An 11,951-nucleotide genomic window follows, 5' to 3' on the forward strand; every position below is an offset into this window, starting at 1 on the left:
GGACAGATCTCTGACTTTGCAGGTCTTGTGGGTGTAGACAAGCAGGTTCCGAGGCCCAGGACTCTCCAGCAACGGAAAGGAGTCTTTTTGCTTCTCAGGTAGCGGGAGAGTCAATAAATGACGGCGTTGTATTCTAGCCATTCACCCTCTGACATTTTACCCTGTGAATGAGATAACCCTAAAAACCCAGGGGGTCGGAAATGGCTTTGTATTAGGTGTCCATTGCTGAGTAACAAATTAGCCCAATAACTAGTAGCTTAAGACAATAATAATTTGTTATCTCTCAGTGTTTCTGTGGCTCCGAAATTCAGACTCAGCGCTGTGGGGATGGCTTGTGTCTGCCCCACGATGTCTGGGGCCTTAGCTGGAATTATCAGGAGGCTCATCCCCTCACATGGCTAACTCTTGATGCTGACTGTAGGCTGAAGGCCCCAAAACTGACACATGGCCTCTCCATGTGGCCTGGGCTTCCTCAGAATATGGTGGCTAGGTACCAAGACAAGGGTCCTAAGAGAGAGAGCCAAGTAGACACTATATCCTTTATATGCGCTACCTTCAGAAGTCACAGAGTTTCACTTCACCATACTGCATTTATTAGAAGTCACTAACCCATATTTAAAGTAAGGATTAGGGGGCACCTGGGTGGCTCGGTCATTAAGCATCTGCCTTTGGCTCAGGTCATGATCCCAGGGTCCTGGGATCAAGCCCCGCATCGGGCTCCCTGCTCCGTGGGGAGCCTGCTTCTCCCTCTCCCACTCCCCCCTGCTTGTGTTCCCTCTCTCACTGTCTCTCTCTCTCTGTCAAATAAATAAAATCTTTAAAAAAAATTTTTTTAAAAAAGGAAGGATTAGGCTCCATTTTCTGTGGACCTATTTTAAAACTACCGTAAGACTTGGCAGGGCACCTGGGTGGTGCAGTTGGTTAAGTGTCCGTGATCTTATGGTTGTGAGATTGAGCCCTGTTGTTGGGCTCTGTGCTCGGGGCAGCGCCTGCTTGGGATTCTCTCTCTCCCTCTCCACTGCTCCTCTCTGCGTGCTTTCTCTCTCAAATGAATGAATAAATCTTAAAAAAAACCCCAAAAACCCAAAAAACTATCATAGTCCTCATAGTTACATGGATGATGACAAATAGAAACATTTAAAAGCTGTTGCTCCCCACATCCCCTTTTCCTCACCATAGCTAAGATGTTGACGCTCACAGGGGTAGAGACTAAAAGATGTCATTAAGCTTGGCTCTCATGGTGCCCTTCCATCCCCAGCCTAGTAATGAAGGATAGTTGGGAGAAAGGCAGGCAGGGACAAGGGGCCCCCGCCCTAAGAGGAAACCACCCTGAAAAGGACTTTACACCACCTGGAAGGAGCCCTCTGCCCTTTCGCAGCTGAACAACTACCTGATAGGTTGATGAGCCCATGGATAAAATCCTGATTGGGTGACAGGCACATGGAAGGCTAATCAGATTAAAACAGCCCACCAACAATCTCATAAAAACCCCTAGATTTAGAAACTCCCGATTGCAACCCTCTCGGGCCCCCTCCCTCTTTGGGAGCTTTGTACTATTGTTCAATAAACTTTGCTTTGCTGCCCACCACTCTTCGTCTGGTCTACCTCGTCATTCTTTGAAGCGGCATGACCAAGAACCATGGGCACTGAAGGAAGAAGGAAATCCTTTAACACTAGTAACTGAGAAGGTGGGATGAAGGATTCACTCAGGCTCTAGCTAGTAGTACCCACAGAATTGCCATAGAGGAATTAAATATGGTCCTAAGAAGATCATGATGTGAGGAAGGAAGTTTTAGCCTGTAAAGGGGGGGATACTTCATAGGAGGCATCATTAGACATTGGATGTCTTTTTGAGAAGGTCCTAAAAGTCAACAGAGGGTGAGGGGGACTGGATAAAACCTATTAGCATTTGATCCTGGCCTCTGGAATAATCTAGCTATTTAAATTGCAAGCACCTAAACACAGCTTCTTAGCTTGTTTGAGCTTTAGTTTTCTCATCCATAAAATGTGAATGAGGACAACACCCATCTGGTAGTTTGCATGAGAATTAACTTAGATGAGACAGCTTTTCTTATGTGAGCGAAGGATCAAGAGAAAAAAAAGAGAAACCAGGACTCACGCTGAGGGAGTTTTTCTAGGGAATTTTGGAAAAACAAAATGCAGAATAGCTCAGGTATGTGAGCCAAGTGGATGGGAGAGAAAAGTAAGATTTTTAAGACAAATCTTTCATCTGGTTAAATAATGCAATTATGAGCTTGAGTTTATTTTTAACTTTTAGTTGTTGAGGTTTTTTTTTTTTTGGTCAGGACACCACTCAGATTCTGGACCATCTGGAGACAGTCTTATATGTGTTACATATTTTATATATGTTACATATTTTTAACTAAAACTAAGGCTGTTGGTACAGCATTCTTACATTTGTGCAGGTTTTTGCATAGAAAATTTCTAGAAGAAATACGAGCAACTATTGACAGTAATTTTCTCTGGGCTGAGAGAGAGACTATTTTTCATTTTATATCCTTTGGTTCTACTAAATTTTTCTTCAACCTGGGTATGTACCACTTTTTCAACCTACTTAGCATAAGTTAGGTGGTTTTATGTTTTGAATAGTCATTTATTAACCATTAACTATCTGTGTTAGGAATTTTTTTTTAAGGAGGCTCCATGCCCAGTGTGGAGCCCAAAGTGGGGCTTGAACCCACAACCTTGAGATAGGACTTGAACTGAGATCAAGAATCAGATACTTAACCAACTGAACCACCCAGGCACCCCTGCGTTAGGAATTTTCATGTATTGTATCTGATCTTTCCAACAACTTTTCAAGATTGGTTTCATTATATCCTATTTTATAGATAAGCAAACTCTATATAGAGAGATTTTTAAGAGAGAAAAATACTTTAAGGAATTGGCTTATGTGATTGTGGAAACTAGCAAATCCGAAATCCTTATGGCAGGCCAGCAGGTTGGAAATTGGGATAAAAGCGGAATTTGCAGTCTTGAGTCTGAATTCAGCATGGCAGTAGGCTAGAAACTCAGTCAAGGTTTCTATGCTGCAGTCCTGAGAAGAATTTCTTCTGGAAACCTCAGTCTTTGCTCATAAGGCCATCAGCTGATGGGATGATGCCCATCCACATTATGGAGTGCAATCTGCTTTAATCAAAGTGTACTGATTGTAAATGTTAATCACCTCTAAAAATATGTCTTAAAACTACATCTAGAATGGTGTTGACCAGACAACTGGACGTCATAGCCTCCCCAAGTTGACTCAAGATTAACCATCACAGTGAGTTGGACAAAATTTTACAGCTAGTAAGTGGATAGACCAGGAAGCTAGATATCTCTGGGGTCAAAGGCCAGAAGTGGGTGAGCAAACTGTACACAGAGAGTACACAGTTGGCCGGTTGTCTTGGATAGGGGGTGGGCCAATGAGAGGGTAAAGTTGCACTCCATAGAGATAATCTCTGGGCCAGAGGAGCTCTTCTAAGCTTCTAGACTGAGTTACAGTGCCAACTAACTATGGGATACTAGGCAAGTCACACCTCTTTGGGTCCATTTTGTTTATTATTTCTCTTCTGAAGGGAGGGATTGGAGTAGATGGTCTTTTAGGTTCTTTCAAGCCATACATGCTAATATTCAATGCTACAAAGAGGAAACACAAATTTATACTATAACACTGTATCACTACATACCCACCAGAATGGCTAAGCATAGGAAGACTGAAAATACCAAGTTTTGGAGAGAATGTGAAACAACTAGAACTCTCATAAATCAGCAGCGGGAGTACCTGTTGGCACAACTACTTAGACATTCACCAGGAGATACTGTAAGAGCTAACTATATTCCTACTCTATCATCCAGCAATTACATTCCTGCATACCTCAGACCCAAAAGAGACAAGCACATTAGTCCCAAAAAGGCATGCATAAGAATGAGCATAGGAAAAAAAAAAAAGCAAAAGTGGGGAGAAGTTAATTAAGTTTAAATGAAGTCATAAGGGGAGAACCTACTTCAATAGGACTAGTGTTCTTATAAGAAGAGGAAGAGATACCACACACACACAAAGGAAAGGCCATGTGAGGACTTAGGGAAAAGGCAACCAACCATCTACAAACCAGGAAGAGAAGGTTCATCAGAAAACCAATCCTGATGACACCTTGATCTTGGACTCCTAGCCTCCAGAACTGTGAGAAAATAAATTTCTGTTATTTAAACTAAAGGAGAAGAAAAGGAGAAGAGGAAGGAGAAGGGGAAGGGGTTAACAAAGTTACAACATACATATAGTGAAATTCACAAATTTTACTGATTTTTTGCATATGAATAAACCTGTGTAATTACTACCCAACTCAAGAACATTTCCAGCATCCCAGCAGATTCCTTTGTGCCCATTCTCAGCCAATACTCCCCAAGGGCAACCACCGTTCTAACCTCTACCACTCCAGGTAAGTTTTACCTATTTTTAAACTTAGCATAAATGGAAGCTGGTATTTGGAGTCTGTTTTTTCCCCCACACTTAATAATACCTGAGATTTACCCATGTTGTTGCATGTAAACAGTAGTTGGTTCTTTTTTATTATGGTGTAATATTTCATTGTATAAATATGTCCCCCAATATTTATCCATTCTACTGATAAACATTGGGTTGTTTCCAGGTTTTAAGTGTTATAAATATATATGAGTAAAGCTTCTGTGCACATTCCTTTTCTCTCTTTTTTTAAGATTTTATTTATTTATTTGACAGAGAGAGAGAGGGAACACAAACAGGGGGTTGGGAGAGGGAGAAGCAGACTCCTCACTGAGCAGGGAGCCCGATGCAGGGTTTGATCTCAGGACCCTGGGATCATGACCTGAGCTGAAGGCAGACACTTAACCGACTGAGCCATGCAGGCACCCCAGTTGTTATTCTCTTGATGCAACTGAAGATTGGAGGCTTGGGGAAGGACCCCCAGCCAGAGTGGCTTCAGCTCAGAAGGCCAGCTCCCAGGTTCTGCTGCCCCGCTCTTATTTCAGGGCACTTGATCAACAGGAGGTGTGTTTGATTGTAGACAGCTCATTCCATTTCCCTCAAGAAATAGTATTTTCTTCTCTTGCCTGATGGGTTGATTACCTTTCAGACAGGATTAGTGGGGTTGATGCCATTAAGTAAAAAGTCATCTCTTTTGGAAACAGTCCAGAATGTCTGGATTCCATTTTTAAAAGCCTCAGATCCCATTAAGATGTAATAGAACTATGTGGATTCAGATTCAATGGGAGAAGACAGAACTCTGAGTACCGGCCGGCTCATGTGGACAACTGGGGAGTGGGAGGAGGAAGGTGGTAAATGAGGAAAATATAATTTGTCAGTAAGATCAGAGAATTCTCAGCAACTCTCTTTCTCAAGAACAAGGGATCAGAAAATCAAATACTGTCCATCTGTCATGGACTGGCTAAATAAATTACAGTACACCTATGCCATGAAATTATGTACATCCCATGAACTTAGAGTTACACCAGTGCCCTTGGGTGGATTTCTGCCAGCAAAGTACTTTAACTTTTCAAGTATCTAAAATATGATCTTATCATATAAAACAATGACAAACAACGTCCCCATTTCTGTACATGAGTACTTATGTCCATATGCCTGTATATGAATCTACATGTATAGAAAGAAACATACCAAGTTGTTAATATAGTTCCCCCGGAAGGATTTGGAGTGGTAGTGGGGACTGAAGAGGGTAGAGGAGAAAGGAGACCACAACAAACAACCAACAAGTATGATGTGATCACGTCTGTGTTTATGTAAAAATGAATAAGGAGGCAGGAATTATACTACGTATTGTATCTCTGCAGTCGCTAGCCCTGACCCCAGCATTGCAAAGAACAGAGGAAGACTCTCCCTATCAGAGGCTTAATCTCCTTTTGGGGAAACAAGGCATAAACCTATACAGCACTTGGTGAACATGTCCACATAATTCAACATTCTCATTCTCTCGCTCCTGTATTCCTACCACTCTATCACACTGTTTATTTAACAAGCATTTCCTGAGCCCACACTAGGTTCTAGGCACAATCACTACTCAAAGGAACATTTCTAGTTGTGGAAAATATAATTAGAGATGGGTACATAGAGATGCTAAGACAATATTTATTGAATGGGGTTAAAGTAGCTATAATTTAGACAGAAAGAGGTGCTACGTAAGATTTTGTCATTATTGTCTTTGCAACCCATCACATCACACTCCAATGAGACCTTACTACTTATCTAGTCTAACTTCCATCTTCTATATCTGGGGAAGCTGAGGCCCAGGGTAGGGTAGAGTTGCAATCCCAACCCACGGCTCAAGAACCAGTCTTGTTTCTTGCCACCATACTAGGAAGTCTTCAGGCAGAACTGAGAGCAGATAATGCCTGAGAGTGAAGCATTTGCCATTTTAGTCATCTTTCATATGAGGCAGCTAATATAATGGGGGAAACGTGGTGCTATGGGTTGATTTGTGTCCCCCCAAAAGATAGGTTCAAATCTTAGCTTCTGGAACGTGTGAATGTGACCTTATTTAGAAATAGAGTCTTTGCAGATATAATCAAGTCAAGATGAGATCATACAGGATGAGGGTGGTCTCTAAATCCAATATGCTGGTGTCCTTATAAGAAGAGGGACATTTGGGCACAGAGATACAGACGCAGGGGAGAAGGCCAAATGAAGATGGAGGCAGAGGTTGGAGTGATGTATCAGTAAACCAAGGAGCACTAAGGTTTACTGGCAACCACCAGAAGCCAGAAGAGGCAAGCAAGGATTCTTCCTTAGAGCCTCAGAGGGAAATGGCCCTGCTGACACTGATTTCGGACTTAAACACCTTCCAGAACTGCAGAAGAATATATTTCTATTGTTTGAAGCCACCCAGTTTGTGGTACTTTGTTATTGCAGCCACAGGACAATAACACACATGGGTTGGAATTTGTTAGATATGGGGTAAAATCTGGTTTTTGTTACTTACAGGTTGGGTGATCTTGGGCAAGTCAACACACTGGATCCATGGATTTTTTTATCTGTACAACAGGACAATAGCAGAATCTCACCTGCTGTGAGGATTAAACCAGGTAATTTAGGTATGGCACCCAGCTTTCTGATCCCTTGGCTGAACTCTGAGAGAGGGAATGGACCAGGCTGGGCAGCAGGCTTGAAGCGCCTCTTCCCTCTTCCCCATGTGCAGTGAGGCTGGCCAATCCTTCATCTTTTCAGCTGTAATTAACCTGCAGTAGTGGCTGGCATGTTGTAGAATAATGATGCTGGTGGCTAACGTTTGTCCCTCTCCGACATCAATAACAACTTCACTCTTTGTCTAAAGAGTGACTGCTCTAGAAATATTGGGTTCAAGCTGATGAGAGAGGAGATTGGTTTGAGATAGAAGACCCTGGTTCTATTCCTGGCTTGGAGACATGCTCTGTGACTTTGGAATTTGCATCCCGGTGGAAAAACAATACCGCCTTCTGCCTAGTTTGTTTGTTTGTTTTGCAAGCCCTTTGAATAATGGGGCAAAAGAGTTAATAAAACCACAAACTGATTCAGCTATAAATACAGACGGAAATTTGGATTCACCTTCTAGAGTAGAAGAAAGACCAAATTCCCCCCATTTCTGTATGTATCTGTGAAATATTTTTTGAATAATCGCTAGGATCTGAGGACACAAAGCTGAATAAGGCAGAGTCCCCTGTGCCCAAGTCCTCACAATCTGATGTGGAAGACAGAATGTTGTAAGTTCATGGGCTCATGAGATCTTTCAGAAGCTGCGATCCTGCTGAAAAAGAGCTGGAGGTTTCTGGAGCTGAAGGTAGCAGGCAGGAGGTTCAGGGAAGGCCTTTTAGAGGAGAAAATCCTATGCCATTTTTCCATTGCTGGTTGTAAAAAGTGATTCTGGTCTCGGGGTTTCAAGAAGAGGTTATCACAATGGAGGTTGAAATCACCTCCAATTTACCCGCAATATATGAAAAACCCTTTATCTCCCTCTGCTTTAAGCCTTCTTAAAAATGAGGTGCCTAGAAAACTTATGGCCACAGAAAAACCTGCACATGGATGCCTGAGATAACAGAAAAATATATATTGGTCTCTACCTCCCACCCCCTGCATTTCTGACATAGAACTCCTGAAACCCTTGACATTCTCTGGATGATAAGGGCATGAGGAGCATCTTTCGTTTAATCTAACATTTGGTCTTTGATCCTGGTTCCTGACATCGGGCTTCTGAAAACCTGGCAAATTCCTGGATGATAGGAGTATTTTTGTCCTAATGACGTTCCTGGATGCTTCCTGGGGAGGAGGGAGAAGGGCTGAAAATGGAGTTTCTGATCCATCATGACTATATAAAATCCCAATATATTTTCGGGCTTGAGGAACTTCACGATGAGTGAACACATCCACACTGGGAGGGTGACACACCCCAGCTCCACAGGGACAGAAGCTCCTGTGCTTGGGATGCTCCCAGACCCCTGCACGTCTCTTCATCTGGCTGTTCATCTGTATCCTTTAACATATCTTCTGATAAACTGGTAAATATTAAGTGTTTCCTTGGGTTATGTAGCCACTCTAGCCAATTAATCAAACCTGAGGAGGGAATCATGCAAATCTCTGATGTGTAGTCAAATTGGACAGAAGTTGTGAGTAACCTGGGGACCTACTATTTGTGATTGGCATCTGAAGTGGGATGGAAACAGTCTTGTGGGACTGAGCCCTTAGCCTGTGGGATTGGACACTGTCACCAGGTAGAAGGTTTAGAAATGAGTTAAATTGTAGGACACGCGCCTGGTGTCATGGATGATGGCTTCATGTGGGGAAAAACCTCCACACATTTGGTGACCTGAAGTGTCAGAAGTGAAGTGTTCTCTGTGAAGGTAAAAGAGCCATACAATATAAAGATACAGTGCAGGGGAGGGAAGAGAGAGAAAAGCTGAATTTTTCCTGTTACAGGATGTGTGTAGCAGCTTTGTCCATAATTGCCAAAATGATGTCCTTCAGTGGGTGAATGGATCAGTTAACTGTGGTACATCCAGACAATGGAATATTTTTCAGTGCTAAAAAGAAATGAGCTAGTGGGGGTACCTGGGTGGCTCAGTCGGTTAAGCAGCTGCCTTCAGCTCAGGTCATGATCCTGGCGTCCTGGGATTGATCCCCACATGGGGCTCCATGCTCAGCGGGGAGCCTGCTTCTCCTTCTCCCTTTGTGCCTCCCCCCCCCAACGTGCTTGCTCACTCTCTCTCTCTCTCAGATAAATAAATAAAATCTTAAACAAACAAAAAAGAAATGAGCTATCAAACCATGAAAAGACATGAAGGAAATTTAAATGCATATTACTAAATGGAAGAAGCCAATCTGAAAAGTCTATATGCTGTATGATTCCAACTGCATGATATTCTGGAAAAGGCAGAACTATAGAGACAGAAAAAAGATCAGCGGTGTCAGGAACTGGAGGGGAGGGGAGGATGAACAGGCAGAGCACAGAAGATCTTTAGGGCAGGGAAAGTATACTGTGTGATACCATCATGCTGGAAATATGTCATTACACATTTGTCCAAGCCCACAGAACATCCAACACCAGGAGTGAACCTAATGTCAACTATGGACACTGCATGATTTTGGTGCCTCAAATAGCCTCATTGATTTTAACCAACGTACCACTCTGGAGGGGCTGTTAATATGGGGGAGGTCATTTGTGAGTGCAGGTAGGTTTATATAGGAACTCTCTGTACTTTCGGCTCAATTCTGCTGCAAACCTAAAATTGCAAACTTAGAGTCTATTTTATTTTATTTATTTTTATTGTTTTAAAGATTTTATCTATCCATTCGACAGAGAGAGACACAGTGAGAGAGGGAACACAAGCAGGGGGAGGGGGAGAGGGAGAAGCAGGCTTCCTGTTGGAGCAGGGAGCCCGATGCGGGGCTTGATGCCAGGACCCTGGGATCATGACCTGAGCCGAAGGCAGATGCTCAACAACTGAGCCACTCAGGCGCCCCTAGAGTCTATTTTAAAAAAGAGAGAGAGAGAGATGCCAGTGCTCATCTCTTGATAAACTGAAGAATGCCTCTCTTAGCTCTCTCTTCTCTGATCACCAAACTGTCTCCTGTGAACAGTGGCCATTGGATGGGATTACCCTGAGTGCCCGGTGGAGGGAAAGAGATGTCCATATGCAAGGGAAGAAGAAATGCTGACTGCAGTCTGGAGCCTGTTAGCTTGAAAACACCAAGGTGCTCTTCAGGAATCTTGTCTGACAAGGGGTCAGCAGGGGGCGCCCTCGGTAGCACGAGCACCCACCCCTGTATACTGTCGCGGAAAGAGGAGCGCCCATCAGTTTGTCAATGTCACCCCGAAATGAAAGTGCCTGGATGGTGGCAGAACCCCCTGCTGAGGTGAAAGGGTCAGTAATTCCAGGGCTGTGGGCTGGACGGCAAAAAGGGACCCAGAGATGAGGAAGGGGAAATGTTACAGTGGCCCCTTTCTTGAAGGCGGTGAAACCAGAGGGAAAGAGCGAGGCAGCTGTGGCCGGAGGGTGTTGTCCCCGCTCTTCCCCGCATCTTCCCCGCCTCCTTATCATTGATGGAGCTGTTGTGCTAAGCACTTCACATGCGTTTCTTAATCTTCCACTTAGAGTCTGGAGATGAACCCACTCTTAGGAGCTGTGCGATCCCGAACCTCTGTTCCCAATTGTGAAATGGGGACATTAGCACCTGCCCCAGACCACTTTCCTTCCTTTTTAATTTAATTTTTATTTTATTTTCCATAGAAAGCAGAATAACTTATTCCAAAGGAAGGCAGAGATAAGAAATTCATCCTGAAAAAAATACTTTGGCGTAATTCTGTTGGGACAGACCTTCCCTCTGTGAACACGCCCTCCTGTTGACTGGCCCGCTGGAGGCTTAATGTCTTGTGACAGTTTTTATTTATTTATTTTTAAAGATTTTATTTGTTTATTTGACAGAGACACAGCAAGAGAGGGAACACAAGCAGGGGAGTGTGAGAGGGAGAAGCAGGTTTCCTGTGGAGCAGGGAGGCCGATGAGGGGCTCTGTCCCAGGACCCCGGGACCATGACCTGAGCTGATTAACAACTGAGCCACCCAGGCGCCCCTTGTGACAGTTTTTAAACACTTCGCCGATTCCCATGTTGGGAGTAGGCAGGAGCCACCTTCAAATCCACAGATTTCAAGGCGAGAGTAACGTTATTTCTCAGAATAACACCTTCTATCTCAGAAGATTGCATACACTTTTTGTGGAGTTGGCAGAATTTAGGTTAAGTAGGCACATAATTCATCAGAGTGTTAAAAAGGTGGCAGGAAAAAAATACCACACTGTGGACTAAGGTATTCAAATGTGGCGTGAATATTTAAGGCAGCTGGTCCCAGTGACTGAGGGCACTGCCAAGTGCAGGCTCCTCCTGGGGCAGCCCTCTGTGACTCCTGACACTTCTCCTCACCAGCTCCTGTCGCCCCCTTGCGGTCGATCGTACCTCTTGCGTGGCCTTCGGGGGAGAATTTAAAGAACTTAATGAGAACTTAAAGACCCACCATTTTGTATTTCCCTGATGCTGAGTGATGTTGAGCGTTTGTTTCATGTCTCTGTTGGCCATTTGTAGGTCTTCTTTGGGAAATGTCTGTTCACGTCTTCTGCCACAATGAGAGGCCACCTCACACCAGTCAGAATGGCTAAAATTAACAAGTCAGGAAACAACAGATGTTGGCGGGGATGCGGAGAAAGGGGAGCCCTCCTACACTGTTGGTGGAAATGCAAGCTGGTGCAGCCGCTCTGGAAAACAGTATGGAGGTTCCTCAAAAAGTTAAAAATAGAGCTTCCTGCGGCCCAGCAATTGTACTACTAGGTATTTATCCAAAGGATACATAGTGAACCGAAGGGGCACGTGCACCCCAATGTTTATAGCTGCAATGTCTACAATAGCCAAACTGTGGAAAGAGCCCAGATGTCCATCGACA

General features: G+C 43.8%; 1 long non-coding RNA gene across 2 annotated transcripts in view; it reads left to right on the forward strand.

Moving 5' to 3' along the window:
• The window catches only part of LOC112820910 (uncharacterized), a 30,336-nt gene extending 19,542 nt beyond the window's left edge, over window positions 1–10,794 (forward strand). Inside the window, exons 4-5 of one of the 2 annotated variants that reach the window (XR_012379685.1) lie at window positions 6,974–7,083; window positions 10,100–10,794. This is a non-coding gene — a long non-coding RNA (uncharacterized lncRNA). Of the gene's footprint in view, window positions 1–6,973; window positions 7,331–10,099 lie in introns of those variants that run through there. The other variant, XR_003207289.2, reaches the window with a different exon arrangement.
• The last annotated feature ends 1,157 nt before the right edge of the window (window positions 10,795–11,951 follow it).

The sequence above is a fragment of the Callorhinus ursinus genome, unplaced genomic scaffold, assembly GCF_003265705.2.
Source record: "Callorhinus ursinus isolate GAN/ISIS: 27379988/994484 unplaced genomic scaffold, GSC_fseal_2.0 scaffold10, whole genome shotgun sequence".
NCBI classification, from domain to species: domain Eukaryota; kingdom Metazoa; phylum Chordata; class Mammalia; order Carnivora; family Otariidae; genus Callorhinus; species Callorhinus ursinus.